We start from the raw sequence: 22,894 nt of genomic DNA, 5'->3' as shown, positions 1-22,894 counted from the left end.
ATAGGGGCTTCTTGACATTTTGGTAATGAGCACATTTTCTATTGTTCATTTTTGATTGTTAACATCTAATGACTAAATTGCATGTTTATATCAAATAAGGAGCAATTACTTCAGCATCAGTGATCATGCCTTATCAAGGATGGTGAATAGAAGATCATTTTTATAACTGCAAAGTTTATACCCATTTTGTGCTGTTTTCCTAAAACAAATGCACAGCTAAACATTTATGCACTGTTGGAGCTGCAGAATCAAGCTTAGAATCAACTAGTGATGCATTTGGAAAATATCAGAAACTATCCACGAATCGCGATGCATCGATAGCATTGTCCCAGACCTAGTAAGAGTAAAGTATTTCATCAGTGAAAGATTTTTCCAAGTGATTCACAGCCAAAGACTGGCTGTGTCCCTTATTTCAGATTCTGCTTGATTAACCATTCTGTTTGGGCTTGTTTGTGTGTTGCACACAGCTTTTTTCTGGGCTTGCTTGTCATGTGGCATTTTAGCAAGTACTGTGCCATTCCTAAGTCCACACTAGTGGTGAAGTCGGATCAAAGATATGCCTCAACATGCTGAAAATTCAAATTTCAGAGTAAAGAAGAAAGAGACACGCTCAGTCTGGTTTGGTGATTTTGGGCAGAAATGAAAAACTGATTAAAATTCAGCCCATTTTTCATTTGCATTCCTCACATCTCTATACAGTGGTGAAATTTTGGATTATTTATCAAGTGTCAAATAAGTGTTTATTTGAAAATTTAGTTTGATATTCATTTTTTTCTGCCACTTTACAAATGGCAAAGCAAAAAAGTTCAGATACATATACACAATATGCTGACATGTTATTGAGGACATCAGAAATCAAAGTACCTTTGCTCATACTCGTCTTCTGTTCTTCTTTTATGTGTGTGCGTGTGTGTGTGTGTCTGTCTGTCTGTCTGTCTGTCTTTTTGATGTAGAGAGATAACCTAAGGCTCCTTTCATCTCTTGTCCAAGAAGAAGTCTTCCCAGAATTTTTCCCAGCAAGCACTCTTGGCTTTGTGTCAACACAGAAAACACTGACCAATTTAGTAGAAAGGTCTTTTGCTCTGTGTGTATACTTTAGTGCAGTATTCATTATTTATTTTTTCAGTATTCATTATACACCAGCTATGCTATTTTTAGGCAAAGTAATATACTGTATGTTTATTGAACACAGAAAGGTAATTAAAACTTAGAATTCACCTGTGCAGTTTGAAAATGGAAAATACTAAGTGTGTGTGTGTGTGTGTGTGTGTGTGTGTGTGTGTGTGTGTGTGTGTGTGTGTGTGTGTGTGTGTGTGTGTGTGTGTGTGTGTGTGTGTGTGTGTGTGTGTGTGTGTGTGAGAGAGAGAGAGAGAGGGAGAAAGAGAGACTAGGGGATCTGTGCTCCGATATATTGATGTAATTCATAAATTTTCAAAGACATTGAATGACAGGATTGCATAAACCTGCATCTGTGTGTTTGTGTGTCTGGTTACTTGTGCATCTCCAGTCAAAGCATGAAGCGATTCCTTTTGCAAGACTTATTTTTCCTTCTTCTTCAGTATTTTGTCTTATTTTGTAGTACAAACATTAAGGCAGCCATACAACAACATACATTTAACTGAAAAGCAGAGCTGACCTATTTTTAGAAAACATGTCGCAAGTTTATTTTTCTTACCCTATTTTTCTTCGTTTAACAATTAATCAAATTTACTGAGGTTTATGTGTAAATAGGGCAAGAAAAAAAAAATCAGTGTGAAAAAAAGAAAAACAAATACTGATTAATGATGTTTTCAGATATTCTGTATATTGCATAGTTAATTTAAGCTATTTGTCTTCAACATGAAGATATAGTAAGTTCTTTAGAGTTTATGGACCCCAAGTGTCTAATTTGCAAGTCATGGTACATTTCATGGAAGCTTGAGCCATGTCCCCTGATTTAATATGAGTCGCCGCCGCTCTGATGTCTCGATGTAAGCTCAGTCATGCATGTGCTAATGAACGTGTGAAGATTTGACAGAATCAGAAACAGAGATTGTGAGATGACAGTGATATTTTAGTTTGACCTTTTCATGTCATCCTACACTTCTGGATGTCTATATATGAGTTTCATATGTCAGGAGAGCTACACAGATCTTCTGTGACCAGACTGTCATAAGGCAGTGGGATTCAAGAAGACATCCTCTTCAGATGACACTTCAGAGGGGTCACGATCATACATTTGTTGAAATATCACCTTGGGGGGACTGAATGAGATAAATGTCAGAAAAAGGTGTGTGATGTGTGTGCAAAGCTGTGCGTGTATCACAATAAAGCATGAAAGATAAACATGGCATGATTATGGAATGATGAACAGCTCAGAATTTATAATTATGCATCGAAATGCTCTTTCTCTCTGGCATGAAATCCACAAGTTAATATAAAACCTTTTTTATCAGCTTGATTTGAAAAGGATTCAAAGAGCATCTTGAGCTTCAATGGAAGCAAAAACATCTCTCTGTACAAAGAGTACAAATCAAAAACTTGATTTTATTAGTGACCTAGACATTTTTAATATGGCCTCAGACTTTTGATATGATTGAAAACAATAGTGTTTATGAAACCCATTTTAAGATACATTTGTGATTTTTTTTTTGACCATGTATAATTTCATAATCATCTAGTCCTCTTTGAGACACAGTGTGTCTGAACTCAAGTTATGGGTCACACTGACCTTCGATGGCTTTCACTGCTAGGAAACAATCACACACACACACACCAACACTGTGCAACCCGATTCTTCACTCCACAGGTACAACACTCCTCATATACAGACACACACACACACTGGCCATATGTTTGATATGACAGTTACACTTGAGGTTAAAGGTGAAGAGATGCACCATATGTGTGTCACATCTCCAACATACATCTGCTGTCTGAACATGTGCTCACATACCAGTGTGTGCTATGAAGCATGCATTGAACTTATATATTCAATATATCGTAATTATTCATTTTGGATTGGATATATTTAGTGTTAGAACATCTAGTATCAGGTTTGCAGGATGAAGGGATAGTTTTCTACATGCAAATTAATAAGCTTCATATTTTGCATTGTGCGCTGTTATGCATTGTTTATGTAGTTATGTATGCATTGTCAACATTCAAGGATACGTGTAGGATACCACACAGAGATGTACACTGTGCAGAAATGAAGCAGAGGGAGTGGTTTAGCATGCTGTACACGCACAGTTTTTGTCTGACAGTGTAGTTTTGCAGGCTTCACAGACTGTTGAAGTCTAAGCTATAGGACAAGCCAAGTGTGAGCTATAGGTCCACGACTTTATCCAGCCCAACTGAAAAATGAATGAATAATGCATGTGTGTCCACTTGAGCAAAACCATCTTTCTCTCCCTCTCTCCCTGTGTAAGTCTTTTTTTATTATCTTTTTTTTTATTTTATGCTACCTAATATTATTATATTATATTATATTATATTATATTATATTATATTATATTATATTATATTATATTATATTATATTATATTATATTATATTATATTATATTATATTATATTATATTATATTATATTATATTTAGATATGCACTGATTGCAATTTTCTTGGCCGATTTCGATTTCCGATTTTTTTGTTAGTGAGATCGGCTGATACCGATTTTCTTTCTAAGAACTATAATTGACAACATATACAAACAAAAATCTACTTTTCTTCAATGCAAAGTTTTATTTTCATTAAAAAAAAAAGTCAGTAATAAAATATAAACAGCTCAAATAAATGCAATAGAATAAAGAGAGCTATGAAACTAAGTTTTTTGGGTTAACTGGGTTTCTATTCAGGTAAGAAATACTACAGAAATTAAAGTAATCAAATGTAAAAAGACACATTCAGTGTTATTTTACATTGGTTACCTTAATTTCTGTAGTCTTTATTGTAAATATTAATACAGATCAATTCTTACCATTAAAGTTATAAAACGTATTCAGTCAAGAGCTGAAATTGATTTTCTTTGTCTTTTGTTCTTTGATTATCATGACAGACAGCAGCAGGAATATTGGACTGCTGTCCCTTTAAGAGTTAATGAACGGTGTTCAACGGACCCAATATTGTTACACACAACATGTATTCACTTTCTTAGCTATTTAACGATTCAAAACTGACTGTGTTTATCTGTATACTCGCCAAGATTGAGTGTGCCGCTGGTTTTGACATACTTTTGTATGTATTTGACAGTTTAAGCGCATTATGCTGCTCGTTTTGGTATTTGTGACTCTGTTGGACTTGTTTCTGTTTGAGACTGAGCTTGGCTTTTTCGCTTCACTAATATAGATCAGTGGTGCGCGTGCTTTCGGTGTAAGCACGAAACCTGCGGGAATGACTAAAATTTATGCGCAGTAAGCACTACTACCCGGAGTCGAGTGAGAGAGAGGAGGCGCCCGCGCGGGTGTGTGTCACTTCACCGTGACAGAGAAGAGAGCGAGAACGCGCACTTGACATTATTGCCTGTGCCGCTGGTAACAAAAAAAATCGTCTCGGAATCGGTAAGAAGTGAGACTGATCGGCCGATCACCGATCCGGGCCAATCATGAGGAAAATCAGCCGATTCCAATCCCTGGCCGATCAATCGGTGCATCTCTAATTATATTATATAATATATTATATATTTTTCATATTTTTCCATGGGTGCTCAGCACCTGTATAGCCTATAGTTCATGATAGGCTATAGTTAAGTTTGTGAATATTTTGAATAAAAAAGGAAAAACAAAATTAAAGTGATACATCTGTCATACATCGCTATTGTGCCTGCGTGATGTATCGCCCCACACATTAATAATAATGAATTAATTTAATAAACTTAGTAACCTAGCCTTCTTGGTAGGCTTCCGTAAATTATCTTCTGTAAGAAAATGATTCATAAAACATAAGTTGACCATATGTTTACTTTTAATTTCATATTTTCATATTGATAAAAAAAATAAATAAATAAATAAAAATTAAGATATAGTTCACCCAAAAATTGAAATTCAGTCATCATTTTCTCAGCCTCATGGTCCAAAAGTTTGTGTAATAACTTCTGTTGAATCAAATAAAATATTTCTTTCTGAATCTTCTATTTGCAATTTCTATTTGATGATTTACACAATAATGACTTCAAATTATCTTTTGAGGATAATTTCTCAGCCAAATTTGATGTACAATAAATTTGTAATTAATTAGATAAAAAATGTAAATCACTTCCCAGACATAATTATATTATATTATGTTTAGTGTATATAAAGTGTCATTTTCACATTTCATATATTTATGTTTTCTGTAATTTGAAGCTTTGCTCTGTCTTCTATTGTTCTTGAGAGCGTTTCCTTCCAGCTGCAGAACCCATCCACTTAATCCTGTTAGATAGACTGGGCTTAAAGCAGAGGATGTCTTGAGCATCTTGTGCTGGAAGGCACTGTTTCACTACTGGATGGGGACCAGTAGCTGTTTGTCATCCAAAGCAGCAACACTGAGAGAGAAAAGAAAAAAGACAAAAAAAAAACTTGCAAAAAACTCACAATTTACAGTGGCGAGACAGTATAAAAGTGTTATTCTATAACATTTCCTAAAACTTTCAAGGGAATTGGCAGTTTTATCAATAGAGACAGAGGGAGTGAGACAGCCTTGGGTGAGAGAGTGTGACTGATCTTTATACAGTTTCTATGTTTAAGCATGGAACTCCATTTACTTCATACTTATCAACAAGCAACCAATACTATAATATTTTTGTGTGTTTTTGTAAATGTATATTTAAAACAAAATTGCATCAATATCTCATCTATTATATATTATTTTGGCATGAATGTGTGTTATAGAGAGAGAGAAAGAGAGCAAGAGAAATATATACAGTATAGAGATTGAGAGACTGGGTTGACCTACCTGAAGCTCAACATTGTTCATGCATTTAAATAGGAATATTATTAAAATGGTGGATGAGCAGTGTATGTAACATTCTGAGCATCAAATGAAGCTGGGCCTGTGATGGTAAGAAAGTGTTAAAGGTGGCAGACCAGTGCGAGTGAAACTTCTCTTCCAAACCTAAAGAATTCATCAGACTGTTTGCTTTAGAATGGTCATTTATTATAAATCACGTTAGATGACAGCTTGTATGATTGTTTCAGGTCTGGAGAGGTAATCGCACCTTCCTCGGATGATGAATACATCAATAAGAACTGTGTAGTGCTAAATATAAGTCCAAGTCTTGCCACCAGCGGATGCTGAGAAACAAAAGTGCGCTCTGGAAAATGACACCATCTGGAGCAATAACAAGAAATCTTATTGAAAACAGCACAAAATGACCTTTTCGGGATCATAAAACAACACAAGTGAAATTTTAAGATGCCCAAGAGCAATATCTGAGAGGGTCTATCTCTAATATAACAAGAGTAGCAATATCTTTGTTCTCTTGGTAGCATATGCATGCACTGCAAGTTACTGAAAGAAATATTAGAGGTGGTCAGTGATTTAACACCATTGTTTTAGAAGGATGATTGACTCTGGCCATGCTCTTTATCTGTTTTATCTCATCTGCTGAGAAATCTGATAACACTTAAGTATGGGGAACACATATTTTCTATTAACTATGACTTGTCCCTCAATAAACTAATAATTTACTTCTTATAAATATTTAGTAGGCAGTTGTTGTAGTGGTTAAATTCAGGTATTGGGTAGGATTAGGGGATGTAGAATGTGGTCATGCAGAATAAGGCATTAATATGTGCTCTATAAGTACTAATTAATAGGCAATATGCAAGCTAATAAGCAATTAGTTAAAAGTGATAATAGTTCCCAATACTGAAGTGTTAGAAATCCTAACCACAAATCCTAACATTGGCCATATAGCGTGGATGATGTTTTGGTATAATGAACTTACACAAAGAAGTTTAGAAGGCATCTGTACTTTGTCCTTGGGGTTCTGAAATGAGCATTGTCTTGCTGCTAAATAAGAAAGCTCATGCTAGACTAATTATTAAACAGCAGTAATTTCTATTGAGATAGACTGATTGCAGACAGATTGGTATATGAGAAAAACTTGTTGCACACTGCAAATAAAAATCAAATAGTCTTCTAAACATAAAAATAAAAATATTTTAACATTGCTTGTGAAGCAAAACTATAAATATGTAGACTTTTCAGAGAACATATCACTGGAGAGTGTTGTTAATTTGTCTTACCCCATTAGCAAATATCTTTCTTTTTTTTTTTCGTGTTTAAGAATAAATCAAATTTAGTTTGGTTCATGCTTTAAAATTTTTCAAAGGATTAGTTCACATTCAAATGAAAATTACCCCAAGCTTTACTCACCCTCGTGCCATCCTGGGTGTATATGACTTTCTTCTTTCTGATGAACACAATTGGAGATATATTAATAAATATTCTGACACATCAAAGCTTTATAATGGCAGTGAACGGGATCAATAAGTATGAGCTGAAGAAAGTGTCTCAATCCACATCCATCCATCATAAACATACTCCACACGGCTCCAGGGGGTTAATAAAGGCCTTCTGAAGTGAAGCTATTCATTTGTGTGAAACCTTCATATCCAAAATATCCATATTTAACAAGTAAAATATCTAGCTTGGGCTAGACCGCCTTCCATATTCAAATTACGAAAAAACGGAACTGGCGTCGCGTCAGTTAAGCTTTTTCCGTAAGTTGAATAGGGAAGGTGTAGGACATATCGTAAGCTTTTTAAACTGCGAGAGTTTTACACTTTCTTCGTAAGTATAATATGGAAGGTCGTCTGGCTGAACCTAAATATTTTACTTCATAACTTGTTAAATATGGATATGTGGATGGAGACACTTTCTTCAGCCCATACTCATTGATCCCGCTCACTGCCATTATAAAGCACGGATATTTATTAATATATCTCCGATTGTGTTCATCAGAAAGAAGAAAGACATATACACCTAGGATGGCTTGGGGTAATTTTCATTTGAAAGTGAACTAATCCTTTAATGGAGTAAGAAAAATAAACTAAATTCAAGAAATATTCTCTGAAAATATATTTTATACAATGTATTATGCATATGAATGTAATATAATTCATATTTATTATGCATATTAATATATATTATTATGAATATAATGTGTTATACAGTGCTTCTCAAGTAAATTTCTCTTGTTTGAATGATGTGCATTTGATATTCTTACTGGAAAAAAAGGCAAAATGCTGATTAAGAACATGCAAATTTTAGTGAATGTACCTTTAACAGAAATCAGATGTTTCAGTCATTGATTATGTGCTCTGATGGCCTAAAGGCCAAACATTTATAAGAACTGACGTGTGCTACCTAAGTCTAATTACGTAAACTAGCTGAAATCTATAAGCACTTTCAAATGCCATTAGCTTGAGATGCGGTATAATAAACATAAATGATGAGATGCCCCACGGAGTAAATAACAACTTGAAACTATTCCATAAAACAGCATTCCATAGCATTTAGGTCTGTGTGATTGGTAATGAAAATCTGCCCTTTGTTCAGAGAGGGCACAGTCATTTAAAGGCTCACTTGTTGCATCACCTGATGTATAATATGCATTTGCAAGCCTAAAATATGACAAATATGTGCTTGTTGAAGTATACTGTATATGTAAGTATATCACATAAGTGAAGGATTGAAGAGGATGTGATATTGGCAAGACGAAGAGGGAGAAAGTAACAAAAAGAGTTTAAGAATTAATGAAACAGTGCTTGTGATAATGGGAGCAATTGCTTTGGCTGTGAGAAAAGCATTGTGGGTAATTCATATGTCAATCAGTGCCTCAGTTTTAGTCTGAATGGACACACAAATATGCATGGATACCAACACTGTAATTGAAGCCCCAACAAAAGACTATTGTAGCTGCAAATTGTGTTTGCTATTTGTGATATTTAATGTGATATTTTAGCCTGAATGTCATAATGCCACTGTGAAGAATAATGCTTACTAATTATTGGATGACAGTGATTTGTTGCCCTTTAAGTTGTTTTTTATGAAGATTTGTTCAGTGTTTTTTTTTTTTTTTTTTTTTTTTATATATATATATATTTTTTATATATATATTCTAATGATTGGATTTTAAACCCAAATTTAGAACATAAGCCAGTTTGGATATGCCTTGTGTGAATGCATGTGTGTGCGTGTATTTTTGTGTCTTTGTACGCATGTCTGGAAACGATAAAATAAGAAATGTGAACTGATTTGTTCTAGTGGTACATTTGGTGCAGAGCTTCAACCTTCATCTGCAACTCTCAGCATTGTGACACTGTTCACAGACAGAGCCGTTACTATGCGCTTCCTTACAGTCACGTTATTACAGGATGCAGTGTTTAAAATAATCACTCAGGCAGACATGAAGCAAGCATAATGTAGTCAGCAGGGAGCCAGTGACTTCTGTCTGCCTCTCTAAATCAAGATTAATGGGCTTGTGAATGCTACATTAATAGGCTGTCACTTGAGAATACATTTACAAGAGCAGGATGATTATCTCGGTTTTACTTAGTTTCCTCATTACAGGTGTTTGTGTTTTACTGAAGATGGGTTAGAGCAGGGCACAATTTGCATCCAGCACCTCCAGCTCATGCAAAGGTTCGGGGTTTGGAATTTTTTTGAACATTTTTTGAAAAAAGTCTCTTATGCTCACCAAGGATGCACTTATTTGATCTAAAACATGGTAATATTGTAAAGTATTATTATAATTTAAAATAGATGTTTTCTGTTTTACTATATTTTAAAGTGTAATTTATTCCTGTGATGGCAATGCTGAATTTTCAACATCATTACTTCAGTGTCACATGATCCTTCAGAAATCATTCTAATATGCTGATTTGATGCTCAAAAAACATTTCTGTTATTATCAATGTTGAAAACAGTTGCTGTTTTTTGTGGAAGCATCATTTTTTCAGTATACTTTGATGAATAGAAAGCTCACAAGAACAGCACTCACACTTGTCATGTTTGGTTCGATTAAAACGAACCCTGGTGCGATTGCTCGGTTAGTGCAGTTCATTTTAACAAATGTGAACGCTGCCATCCGAACCCTGGTGCGCACCAAACAAGCGGACCGAGACTGCTGAAAAGATGGGTCTCGGTCCGCTTCCAAACGAACTCTGGTGTGGTTCGAATGATATATGAACGCAACACGGACCAAAGACATGAAACCGAACCAAAAAAAGGAAGACGAGACCCTAAAAAAGACCGAATCCTCACGCATATCGGTTTTTCTCGTCATAGACGCGAGTTTGACCGTCACAGGCATCAGATGTGCATCTCCATGCAGCAGATCATTTGTGTTTGTGTGACGGATGGATTCCCGCCGGTGTTTTGACTACTTTACACATTTTATAAGCTCTTCACGAGTTCCCAGCTGGCCAAAATACGATCACATGCAGGCTACGCACCGCTACACACACAACGAGCGCATTTACCTCAGAAAACAGCATTGTTTTGGATGTTCGGTAAGTTCAGTCTCAAAATAGGCAATACATCATAAAATCCGACCAATCACGTTGTGAATGTATCCCTATGCCTTAAGGTTTGGTATCTTTTGGTTCTGTGATAAAATTGCCAATCTGAACGCTAACCGGACCAGGACTAAATTTTTTTTTTCTTCTTTGGTCCGGAACAAATGAACCAAACAATCCGAACTACAAGTGTGAACGCACCCTTATTCGAACATTTAACATTATTAATGTCTTTACTATCAGTTTTGATCAATTTAATGCATTCCTGCAGACAAAAAGTAGTAATTTATTTAAAGAAAAAAAACAAAAAAACACAAACTTTTGAAAGGTAGTATAAATAATAGTTTTGTGTGATATCTATGATATTCTACAGTGCGTGTAGAATTATTAGGTACGTTGATTTTCTATAAAAGACCTATAAAAAAAAAAAACAGTCTTCAAGTATAACACTTCAGCTTTTGATTCTTATTAAGTGGGGGTCATTTTTTAGGATTAAGTCTCTGAGATTCTGACACCTTGCACTTCTAGAGACTCCAGGTTGGTTTCTGTTCTGGAAAATTGTGGCGCTGGAGACTAAAGGGTTCCTGATGGTTTCACACTTAATTCTTCACCTTGATTCTTAATTCTTAATTCTTTTGCAGTTAACATGTGTCTTTTCTTTTCCACCTGTTTTTGTCTGACCCTACTGACCCAATGAGTATTTCACTATTCAATGGTCATGCCTTAACTGCAGTTTCTAGTATTGCATTATCCTTCTCATTGGCATTTAATAATTTTGACTTTTCAGTCTGAGTTAAATGTCTTTTTTGGCTCATTTTATCTGTAAAAGAAAACATACCAAATAAATCTGAATATAAGGCGTTTTTCATTTCCAGCCTTCATGAACAATTATATATCACTTATAAATGATTAAATACAAAATGAATAGTAGTTATTAAGATTGATGTGGTTTGGAATTGGTAAGATGTTCCTGGAAAATAATTCTGCACGCACTGTGTACATCTTTTGAAGCCACATTGAAAGTGGCTTGGATTAAACTATTTTAATGCATCATTGTGTTCTGAAATGCATTTGACCTTTGTAAGTCGCAGTGATGATGGGAATATAGTGGTTTACTGGATTTTATTATGGCCAAGAAACAAGAGTTTGTGTGTGTTTGTCCTCATCCTTAGGAACTCATTATGAGTTGTAAACATAACAGACACAAAAACGCAGACACTTTTCTGTCTCTTTTTTTGTGTTTTATGATCATGAAAATGGTTTGATTTATGTCTGACTATGATAAGTAATAGATAAAACTCTCATGTATGGTTTTTTTAATAAACACTGCTCATACAGCATACAGTTACTTACAACTTAAAGCCATAGTTTTTAGGGAAAACTGAAGAAAATATGTTTGTTTTGCATTTCTGAATCCGCTACTTTCCCTGTAAGGCCACAGTTATGATGGGTAATATCCTTGTACATTAGGAATTGCTGACACAAAGCATTGTGGGAACCGTAGACTACACTTGATTTAAATGAAGTGCTTCTGAAATATAGTCTCATTTCGCTGTCAGTCAGCCTAATGGTTTTACCACTGACAGGTCTGTCATGCTCGGCTCCAGTGTCACACATCTAATAAAGGCCCTGCTTTCATATCTGGAGCTGAGTTTGGTTTTCTGATGGGAGCCAACTAAAAGGTTGAGTCTCACTGAGGTGTGTTGCATTTCTTAAACATCATGACATACATAGGCCTAAATCAATGAATATTTGGCTGTGGGTATTTATGTGAGGGTAAAAAGAATATAGACCTATACATTAATTGTAAATCTGTTCTCTTCCTAGTAGTAGTTGTTTTCATTGCTCATTGAATGAAATACAGCAAGTCTGCCAGTGAAGGGAAAAATAGAAGGAGAGAGAGTCTCTATTAATTGGAATTTCTGGGCCACTGAGTTGCTTAAGGCTTTATTATAAAACATTTTCAAAATGAACAAGATTTTCATTAATTAGTAGAAACCCCATTCCCCCCCCCCCCCCCCCACATGCCTTTATATGGTGGGAAGACTAATTCTGTATTGGTATTGCTTTCTTTTTCTTTTCTTAACCTAAGGCTTACCTTTCCATTCATTTTTTCACCCTGAAAGAGGCTTTAGCCCTGTCTTGTTTTAATGTCATGTCATCCATCATCATGCTGGCTAGTGGTGTGTGCGTGCGTGTGCGTGCGTGTGTGTGTGTGTGTGTGTGTCCGGAGTCCAGTCTTTCAGGCCAGTTTATCCCTCCATCTGTAATTAAAATCACTCATGGAGAACACCACCACTGCTGAACAATGGCATCCATATTTTATAACACGCACAAACACACACACCACATACAATTATAGCTTGAGCTGCTCTTCACACACACACACCCACACTCATTTGATGGAATTTATTTTTATCATCCTACATGAAATTGGGTTTTGACAAAACTGTCACTTTCAAGGACCTAGATAAGATTGATAAGACGTGTGTGTGTGTGTGTGTGTGTGTGTGTGTGTGTGTGTGTGTGTGTGTGTGTGTGTGTGTGTGTGTGTGTGTGTGTGTGTGTGTGTGTGTGTGTGTGTGTGTGTGTGTGTGTGTGTGTGTGTGTGTGTTTGCTCATACTGTAAGTTCTGATTTCTTTGAGGTGAAGTGGTGTTATAAAATCTGGAATCACTTTTCATTCTTTTTCTCTTTCTGTCTTTCTGAGAGATTTTGGGCCTTTTACTTTTTTTCAAGTTATAAGGTCACTGAGTTTATAGTAAGAAAGTGAGTTTTAAAACCAGGTTTCCAGGCACGCCCTTCCATCTTTCATTGGTCAGCCAAACAGATAGCCCTGCCCCAAAACCAGGACAGCATTGTTTAAGCCATTGTTTCTGTGTTGGTTTGGTGGTTCTGTTAAAACACATGATTTAATATAAATGGTTTATTAACAGTAGATCAATTGTTATATTAAGCTGGTAGAAAGTACACTACTGTTCAAAGGTTGGTAGAATTTTTAATGTTTTTAAAAGATGTCATGCTCACCAAGGCTGCATTTATTTGATCAAAACTACAGTAAAAACATTAATACTGTGATATATTATTATTAAAAATAACTTTTCTATTTTAAGATATTTTAAAATGTAATTTATTCAAGTGGAAAATTCAGCACAGCTGAATTTTCAGCAGTCATTACTCCAGTCCTGTGTCACATGATTCTTCAGAAATCATTCTAATACGCTGATTTATTTAAATTATAAATCTTTTGTAACAATATAAAAGACTTCACTGTAATTTTTGGATCAATGTAATGCATCCTTGCTGAATAAAAGTGTTAATAAATAAAAGTATTAAAAGAAACTCTTGCTTCAGCTTGCAATGAGCAGCTTTAGTCTTACATTCATTCGTTCCTATAACTGGAAGATTTAAAGCACACCTCTCACAAACTCCTGCTTACATGGTAAGTCATCTGGACATCTTTGGCATACTGTTTTGACTGGACAGTGGTTTAGGATGATCTTATTAATCATGCATACTATATTGGTCAGTTAATACACTTGGGATTGAGCCAGAGACTTTAAGTTTAAGTTTAAATGATGTCTTCTCTCTCACTCTCCATCCTTCTCTCTCTTCCTCTAGTCTGACTGATAGACCATTCACACTCATCCTCAGGAGAGTCTCTCTCTCTCACGCCTTTCTAAATCATCCCTCACTTCATTCCAGTCCTTTATTCTTCCCCTGACTCTCACCCTTTACCTCCCAATTCTTCCTCTATCCATCGTCTCATCCCTCTGGAGATCTTTTCTGTCTGCCTGCTTCTGGTAATCACAGACAGGTAGAGACAGATGGCAATACTTCTTCCCCGGTCTCTCTCACTTTATCTCACTTTGTCTTGCTCTGTCTTTCTAATGCTGTCTGAGATCAGAAAGTCTGAAGCATTCAGTTAAAACCCACAGATTTAATCACACGAGTAGCTGACAGAGTACATGGCCGTTTAACATTTATTTATTAATGCATATTAATGTTGTTTTAGGTACTGTTAATTACTGTTACTTCAGTGAGACAAACCCTAACCTGTCCTACCTTAACAAACACGACCGTTTGCTGGGTTTCTGTTTGTGCGACACTGTACCGTGTTAATCCATAACCGTACATTAAACATCAAACGGATCTTCTTATGGTTAGTGTGAACAAACACATTGCTCTTCATGGGTAACTGTCATACCTAGATAGGTCACACTTTGTCGAAGTCATAGGTCGAAGTTTGTATGAAATATCAGCAGTCTGATATATCTATTGGTAGTCATCTGCCACTTTATGTATATATTTGTTATACCAACGATCCATAAACTCTGTCCTCTTTATGTTAATCAGGCATAATGTTTATGTATTATTAAATGCACTTTATAATATATATGACAGTATGGTAAACAGCAGCTTTGGGAAATGTTTGGTTACTGATTTGAATTCATGATCAAAAGGATGTTGGGATATGTTTGTGAGTCATTTAACTGAGTGTCCTCATTTTCTTAATACTCTGCTGCCACCTAGTGCCACATCTCTCTCTCTCTCTCTCTCTCTCTCTCTATTTCCCTCCCTCTCTCCCTCTTTCAGTCATCTGCACCACTCCTGCTGTTAGACACAAAAGCCAATCAGCGCTTGTCGTTAAAGACAGACAGTACGAGTGGAGAGGACTGTGTTGGTTCAGTCAGGGAACTCACACATGCATACATTAACATCAGTGTTTACATATCCCTCACGTAGACACTTAGGTACACACTGCAGAATGAACACAATTACCACACATACAGTTTGTCAAACCTAACCTAGTCACAGTCTTCCGATCAAACACGCACACACACACACACACACACACACACACACACACTCATTTACATATAAATTGCGGTAAGTAGGACAGAAGCTTGTTTAAATTTGATGAGAGCTTTTGTTCAAATGAGGACTGAAAACGCAGGGGTATCGAATGAATACACTCTGAGATTCAGTGTGTATATGTGTGTGATCTTGGCAATAGTTTGGGGACATTTAAGGACAGCTGTGGATGGGGGAAAATAGAATAGAATCTATATAGAATCAATATAGAACAATTAAACAATAGAAAACTATTGTATGTACCCATATGTTAGAGAAAGCAAAGTAAATTTTGTATCCTTTTTCACTGGTTTTATGGTATTGTATTATTGTATGTCCCTGTATAATCTGTATTCACATGCTTACATATCTAATTAATGTTATTTATCACCATTCCCATGACAGACATATAATTTTCATTGATTTGATTGGACTAGCTTATTGTGACAACTCGAGGTGTATATCGTCCAATTGATAGTTCAACAGCGCTCAGTAAAATCAGGTTAGATGCTAATGTCACTATTGTTCCGTGCTGTTTCTGTTTGGATCTGTAGACATAGAGGAGCCAGGATTGACTGGAGAGCATCTTAATACCAGACTGGAAGAGAGGTTTAAATCTAAACTTGTGCATAGAAATGCTATTATTACCCATAATTCATGGGATGACTCTCAGCATTCCTTGAAAGAGCAGACTTTTCTCTTGGCCGTATTTCTCGAAACCACTGTTCTCTTTCCCTGCAATTACACAAAATGCTCACTTTTTTTTTTTTTTTTTGGCTGTTTTACTGGAGCTTCTTCAAATCGTCCAGGAGAAGTAAATGTGCTTCAGTAAAAAGCAGATAGGATGTGATTGAAGTACTTTTACAAATGTACTCATTCTGTAAATTGGATCATTATTGGATCATTTCACCTATTTTTGTACATTCTATGTTATTTACTAAATGGGTCTACTCATGGCATGGGACCAAGATTGTATGTTAGACATGTAGTCATTCTCTCATATTATCTGAAATGTTTGAAATACCCATCAATCAGTGTCTCAGTGGGTGGCCAGAGAAAGGAGAAAATAAATAAAATGCAAAAATAACTAAATGATATGCATAATAGCAACCACCAAGCAATGATCTATATGTATGTGTGATCTAACAAATAGGTGTTAGGGGTTTAAAAAGAGCATATCCCCAAGAATCTGTGATATTTTGGTCCCTATAAATGGTTGGATCCCTCCTTCAATGTAAGTCTATGGTATTTTTCTACTGATTAGAGCATCCACCAAGTGAAGTTGTTTAGAAAAGTTGTTTGTTTACTTATTTATTTATTTAACAGTGCATTATCTCTTTATTTTTATTGAATAATCTGTACTTTGACTCACTTCAGCAACTGCTGGTTTTCCTGCTTGCAATATCATACTTTCCCTTACTCTTCCCCTTCTCTGTATGTGGGTCATGTATACATGAGAGTTCTTCAGTGAGAAAGAGAAAGAGAGATGTGTGTGTATTTGCCTTTGGGCTGTGTTCTAAAGTTTGAGGGAGGATGCTGGCAGTGGTTAACAGTAACAGGAAACGCCAGTCATCCCACTGGAGCCAATCAGCACGGAGCCCAACTGAACCCAGTTACACTGTTTCGCTGCAGCACTCTTTCCATTGGGAACACAGCTGTGGTCTGTATGGATGTGTGTGTGCATACTTATTGTTACAAATTTAAGACCCCTCGCAGCTGAGAACTGTGCTTGTGTATGTGCTGATTTGTTGATAACCTGAGAGGATGATTATATATGGTCACCTTGATTCCAGCTCTCCTCTGCTGCCATGCATTGTTCTAATTCCCCACTGTACTAAGAGAGAGAGAGAGAGAGCAGGCGTGGAGGAAGCTGTACTGAGGGAGGAGGGATCTTGGAAAAGAGGAGGGAGGTTTAGAGAGCGATAGAACAGAAAAAGAAATAAAGAAAGACAAAGAAAGAAGGAGGGAGACCTGTCTATTCTGAGTGACATTACAGCACGGATCTCAGTTACACCGGTGAGTCCTTCTTAAACTCCACTGGAAAAGTTTACAGTTTGTTTTGAATATTAATATTTGAATATTCTCAAGAGATTAACTTCAAGTTGAGTTGAAGCACTCTGGCAAATATAATAGTAGGCTGTTAACATTCATAGTTTGGAAACAATAGAGAGTCATAGAAAGTTGGAGAGTTTTGCTCTCGCATGTCATATTACACTTAATACATAATACATAATTTCATTTTGTTAGCATTTTTTCATAGTGTAAGTTCTATTCAGTGCAGCAAAGTGAAGTTGTTCAGTGATGTAGTGGTCTGCTCCATCTCTCTCTCTCTGTCATTAGCTGTGTCTGCTCTTATGGAATATACAAAGACAAGTTCTATGAACAATATCTGTGGCATGTTGTCAGTTACCACAGAAAATGTCAATTTCTGTCCTCATCCTTAAGTTGGTAATAATAATAATGTTAATAAAAAGTAATGTTGACAGTTACGTGCTTACAATGAAGTGGGGCAAATGTACTACAACTGTCCCATGGATTTCCATTGTTTTGATTATGTGGTAGGCCTATTTGTTTTTAACAGGGAACATTCTTTTAACAATTTTTTTTTTTTTTTTTTTTTAGGCTGTTATAGGATATTCATTACATAGCAAACCTAATTAAAATAAATGCTGTTCTATTCCACTTTTCTTTCATCAAAAAAACATTTAAAAAAAAAAAATTGATAATAAGAAAATTTAGCTTTGCAATCATAGGAATAAATTACATTTTAAAATATATTAAATTGGCTAGTATTAGAGACTTCTTTTAAAAACTTTAAAAAATCTTACCGCCCCCTATACTTTTGAACAGTAGTATATACAGTACACTCTAAAAAAATGCTGGGTTAATAAACAACCCAAGTTGGGTTGAAAATGGATAAACCCAGCAACTGGGTTGTTTTAACCCAGCGGTTGGGTTAAATGTTTACCCAACCTGCTGGGTAGTTTATTGCTTGCTGAAAATGAACCCAAAGTATGTTGGAAATTAACATTTTTTAATAAGTTTAATGAACAATAATTAATTCAATTAATATTCATACAAGTTTAATGAATAATAATGAATGAGTGTTCAACTTTTGATTATTATATTAATTTTTAAACAATAATTGAGTTATAAAACTGCCCAGCATGTTGGACAAACATTTAACCCAACCACTGGGTTTGTCCATTTTCAGGCCAACTTGGGCTGTTTTTAACCCAGCATTTTTTAGAGTGTATGTATGAAAGTTAAAGAATTATGAGGAACTGATATTTGACAGACAAGAAACTTAATTTATATATTGATCTCATTTCATTTCAAGCAACAAAAGCCGATCGTACAGTACAACACCAAGATCTCCAGCTAAAGATACACAGACCAAAAAGAATCACAGGTTCATTCACTGCACAAGTAAGAACCTTTACAATTATGAATTTGATTTTCACTGTTGACACACAGGAACATCTAGAAGAAGCAAAAGCAAATCACAGGAACGGACACAATGAAGCTGTGGGACGCACATTCATGTATAGCCACACATGATAACTGTTTGGATTCAAACAGGAAAGGAAGTTAGACAATAAGTTATGTTTGTGTTGTGACGACAGCTCTTGAACTGACAATGAAATTTCACTAACAAGCATTCAGACACACACACACACACATACACATATACAAAGGCCCTTGTGTTTAACTTCCTGTCTGGAAGGCGTCCAGCAGCATCTGGATCAATTCTGGATCAAAATAGAAAGGAGAGACTTAGGGAGGGAGAGAGGAATCGAATAGCTTGCAGAAGTCAGAAACACTCCGCAAACTACATAAAGTGAGAGACAGAGAGAGAGAGTGGCAGTGATTTGGTAGTTTCATCAGTGAAATCATCATAACTGGTATCCCATCCTGATCAGAGCTGTGTGTTGCCATGACGATAGTAGCCAGTACCTGTTCGCCGGCTGTTCCCTTCATTGTGGAGTCTCCTCTTTTTGGGATTTATTGTTCTGCATGCAGAGACATGTGCACATGGCCTGAGGGAGCAGCCCGTCTGTGTTTGCATTACTGATTACCTGTATCTGTGTCTTCAAAGCTGTAGTAATGTACACAGCTTGATGACAGCTTGTCCTCTGTCAGAGTCATGTGCATGAATGTTTATTAGTTGGTTTTGCTAAGCAAGCATCACTATTATTATTGCCCATACTTATGGTTAGAGATTTGGACAAACCTCTAATCCTAACTATTGCAGTTCAGTACATCCCACAATGTTTGTGACATAAAAGATATCTCAAACCATATGGCTTTTTAAGGAGAGGTGTGCTATGCTATTACTTTTCTGAATCATTGACTTACAATTTTCTCTACAACAGCTACACACACACACAAACTTTGAAGAAGGGACCTGAGCCGAATCTAGAATATCTTGGGGCTGTGCTTTGCACTCTTATTGGGCAAGAAACAATATAGCAACTGCCCAGAACACCCTAGCAATCACATAGCAACCTGCTAACCGCCATTCTTGGCGACTCTTGCATGGGTGCCTGTGTGATTTTCCTACATTGCTGTAGTTATATTCATAGCTTTACTTTTTTTTCTTTCTTTCTTTCTTTCTTTCTTTCTTTCTTTCTTTCTTTCTTTCTTTCTTTCTTTCTTTCTTTCTTTCTTTTTTTTTTTGTAATTATACATTGTAGATATTGTGTTTTAACCCAAACATCAGCCGGATGATGTCATTTCCAATAATACAGGAGTAGTAGACAACATATAATCAAGCCTCCAATCCTCCTCTGCTGTAGACATGACACACACACACAAACACACACATACAAACAGAGCGGACCATATTTATGAATTATTTTAAGGATGCTATTTTTGGGAAAAGTGTGTGTGGTCCAGGCGTGATCTATCTATCTATCTATCTATCTATCTATCTATCTATCTATCTATCTATCTATCTATCTATCTATCTATCTATCTATCTATCTATCTATCTATCTATCTATCTATCTATCTATCTGTCTGTCTGTCTGTCTGTCTGTCTGTCTATCTATCTGTCTGTCTATCTATCTGTCTATCTATCTGTCTATCTGTCTATCTGTCTATCTGTCTGTCTGTCTGTCTGTCTGTCTGTCTGTCTGTCTGTCTGTCTGTCTATCTTTGTCTGTCTATCTTTGTCTGTCTATGCTGCTCTTCTGCTGTTCTTCTGAATTTTAAGACTTCTGTTATTTAAAGGTGCCCTAGATTCAAAAATTGAATTTACCTCGGCATAGTTAAATAACAAGAGTTCAGTACATGGAAATGACATATAGTGAGTCTCAAACTCCATTGTTTCCTCCTTCTTATATAAATCTCATTTGTTTAAAAGACCTCTGAAGAACAGGCGAATCTCAACATAACACCAACTGTTACGTAACAGTCTAGGTGTACGCCCCCAATATTTGCATATGCCAGCCCATGTTCCCAACATTATGAAAGGCATTAGACAAGGGCAGTAACGTCTGGATCTGTGCAGAGCTAAATCAACAGATTAGGTAAGCAAGCAAGGACAATAGCAAAAAATGGCAGATGGAGCGATAATAACTGACATGATCCATGATATCATGATATTTTTAGTGATATTTGTAAATTGTCTTTCTAAATGTTTCGTTAGCATGTTGCTAATGTACTGTTAAATGTGGTTAAAGTTCCCATCATTTCTTACTGTATTCACGGAGACAAGAGCCGTCGCTATTTTCATTTTTAAACACTTGCAGTCTGTATAATTCATAAACACAACTTCATTCTTTATAAATCTCTCCAACAGTGTAGCGTTAGCCGTTAGCCACGGAGCACAGCCTCAAACTCATTCAGAATCAATGTAAACATCAAAATAAACACTGAACTTACACGATTAAACATGCTGCATGACAAACACTTTGTAAAGACCCATTTTGAGGGTTATATTAGCTGTTCAAACTTTTTTTTATGTTGTTTAAGGCACGCGCAAGCTCCGTGGGCGTGGAGCGCCAGATTTAAAGGGCCACACACTCTGAATCGGCTCATTTCTAATTATGCCCCAAAATAGGCAGTTAAAAAAATGAATTTAAAAAAATCTATGGGGTATTTTGAGCTGAAACCTCACATACACATTCAGGGGACCCCTTAGACTTATATTATATCTTTTAAAAAAAAGTTCTAGGGCACCTTTAAGACTTAAAATTTGAATGAGTGATTATAGGCTAATTTGCTTAATTTATAAACATAAAGAGATTATAGCATGTCCCCATTTAAGTATCTTACTAAACATATGTGTATGTGGAGAGAGAAAGAAATGGAGTGCTTCTTGTTCAGTGGGGGAGAGAAGCTTTAGTTCACTGAATAGAGTTTCAAAACTGTGTCATTCTCCAGATGTGTGGTGACCTCATCCAAACTTTACATCAGGATTTACAGAGACTCAAACAGCAGTGAACCACACTGGCTTATAAACACACACACATCATAGTGTGTGCCGTACTGCTAGCATTCTTTGGTGGCATATTAGTGACTTTGTTATCTGCACTATTTTACAGTAAGAGTATCTTCTGGAGTTTGTCATTGGACTGTAAGCCAATCATACCGCTTCATTCCACATCAGTGATGTACATGGGTGTTTCTGTTCTGCAGCGGTGGCACACCATAAAGCCATGATATTGTGCATGTGAGGGTGTATATGTGTGACTTCTTTTATACGTAAAACATCATTGCATTATGCAATGCACATGCATTATTTTACCAAAAGGTGTGAAAGTGGTGCATAGATATTCATGATTGTATATATATTTATACAATCACATCACAAACTGGTTGCGTGGGCTGTACAGTCACGTCTCTTGTACATGCGTGTGAAGACAATAAAGTGTGACACTCCCATTCTCCTGCTGTCCACCCTTTCACACACTGACAGCATTCACTACACACACACACTTATGCTCTGATGCTGCCCATATGAGTGAGCATGTGTGTGTAGAATGAGAGAGACAGGACTGGCTTTTGTTTCGTTCACTGACAGAAATGCTTTTCAGTAATGAGCTCATGCCACAACAACAGTGTCATGTAGTGGCAGTCAAGCACGCAGGCCTGTACCAGTACCACACACACACACATCCCTTCATCTTACACAGGCAAACAGAATGGACAGAATGTAATATGTTATGTCAGGTTATCACACATTATTTCAACAGATTTCATGATAAAAATACAGTGGAGGAAACCATGGAGTGTCAGTTCAATGGTTGCAGTGATTTTTTTTTTTTATATTATAACTATATTGTATAGTAGAAAGATATGGAGACAAAATAATGTCAGAATAAGACATATGTATGTGTATTGTTTAAAAACATACAAGGGTAAAGAGATCAGAAAAGCTTTAGTGGTGTAAGATTCATATTGTTAGCAGATGTATTTTATTCTTTAGTTCTGATTCTGGACTCCTAATTTTTTCCCCACACTCTGTGTTTGCATATGTGTTTGTGAGTATATGCATAACAGGTGTGTCTGGATTAAAAATTTGCTTTCGGAATGGTCCATGCTGAATCTGTC

General features: G+C 36.1%; 1 protein-coding gene across 5 annotated transcripts in view; it reads left to right on the top strand.

The window, feature by feature from the left end:
* Positions 1-22,894, top strand: part of LOC137019033 (SAM and SH3 domain-containing protein 1-like) — a 269,352-nt gene that overhangs the window by 172,509 nt on the left and 73,949 nt on the right. Inside the window, exon 1 of one of the 5 annotated variants that reach the window (XM_067384009.1) lies at positions 17,295-17,350. The exons of the other annotated variants lie outside the window; for them this stretch is intronic. The gene's annotated coding sequence lies outside the window, so the exon portion shown is untranslated. Of the gene's footprint in view, positions 1-17,294; positions 17,351-22,894 lie in introns of those variants that run through there. 5 annotated transcript variants of the gene reach the window in all.

This window comes from Chanodichthys erythropterus, chromosome 4 (assembly GCF_024489055.1).
Source record: "Chanodichthys erythropterus isolate Z2021 chromosome 4, ASM2448905v1, whole genome shotgun sequence".
NCBI classification, from domain to species: Eukaryota; Metazoa; Chordata; class Actinopteri; order Cypriniformes; family Xenocyprididae; genus Chanodichthys; species Chanodichthys erythropterus.
The sequence above is the reverse complement of the archived record's forward strand: the minus strand, read 5'-3'. Positions and strand labels throughout refer to the sequence as shown.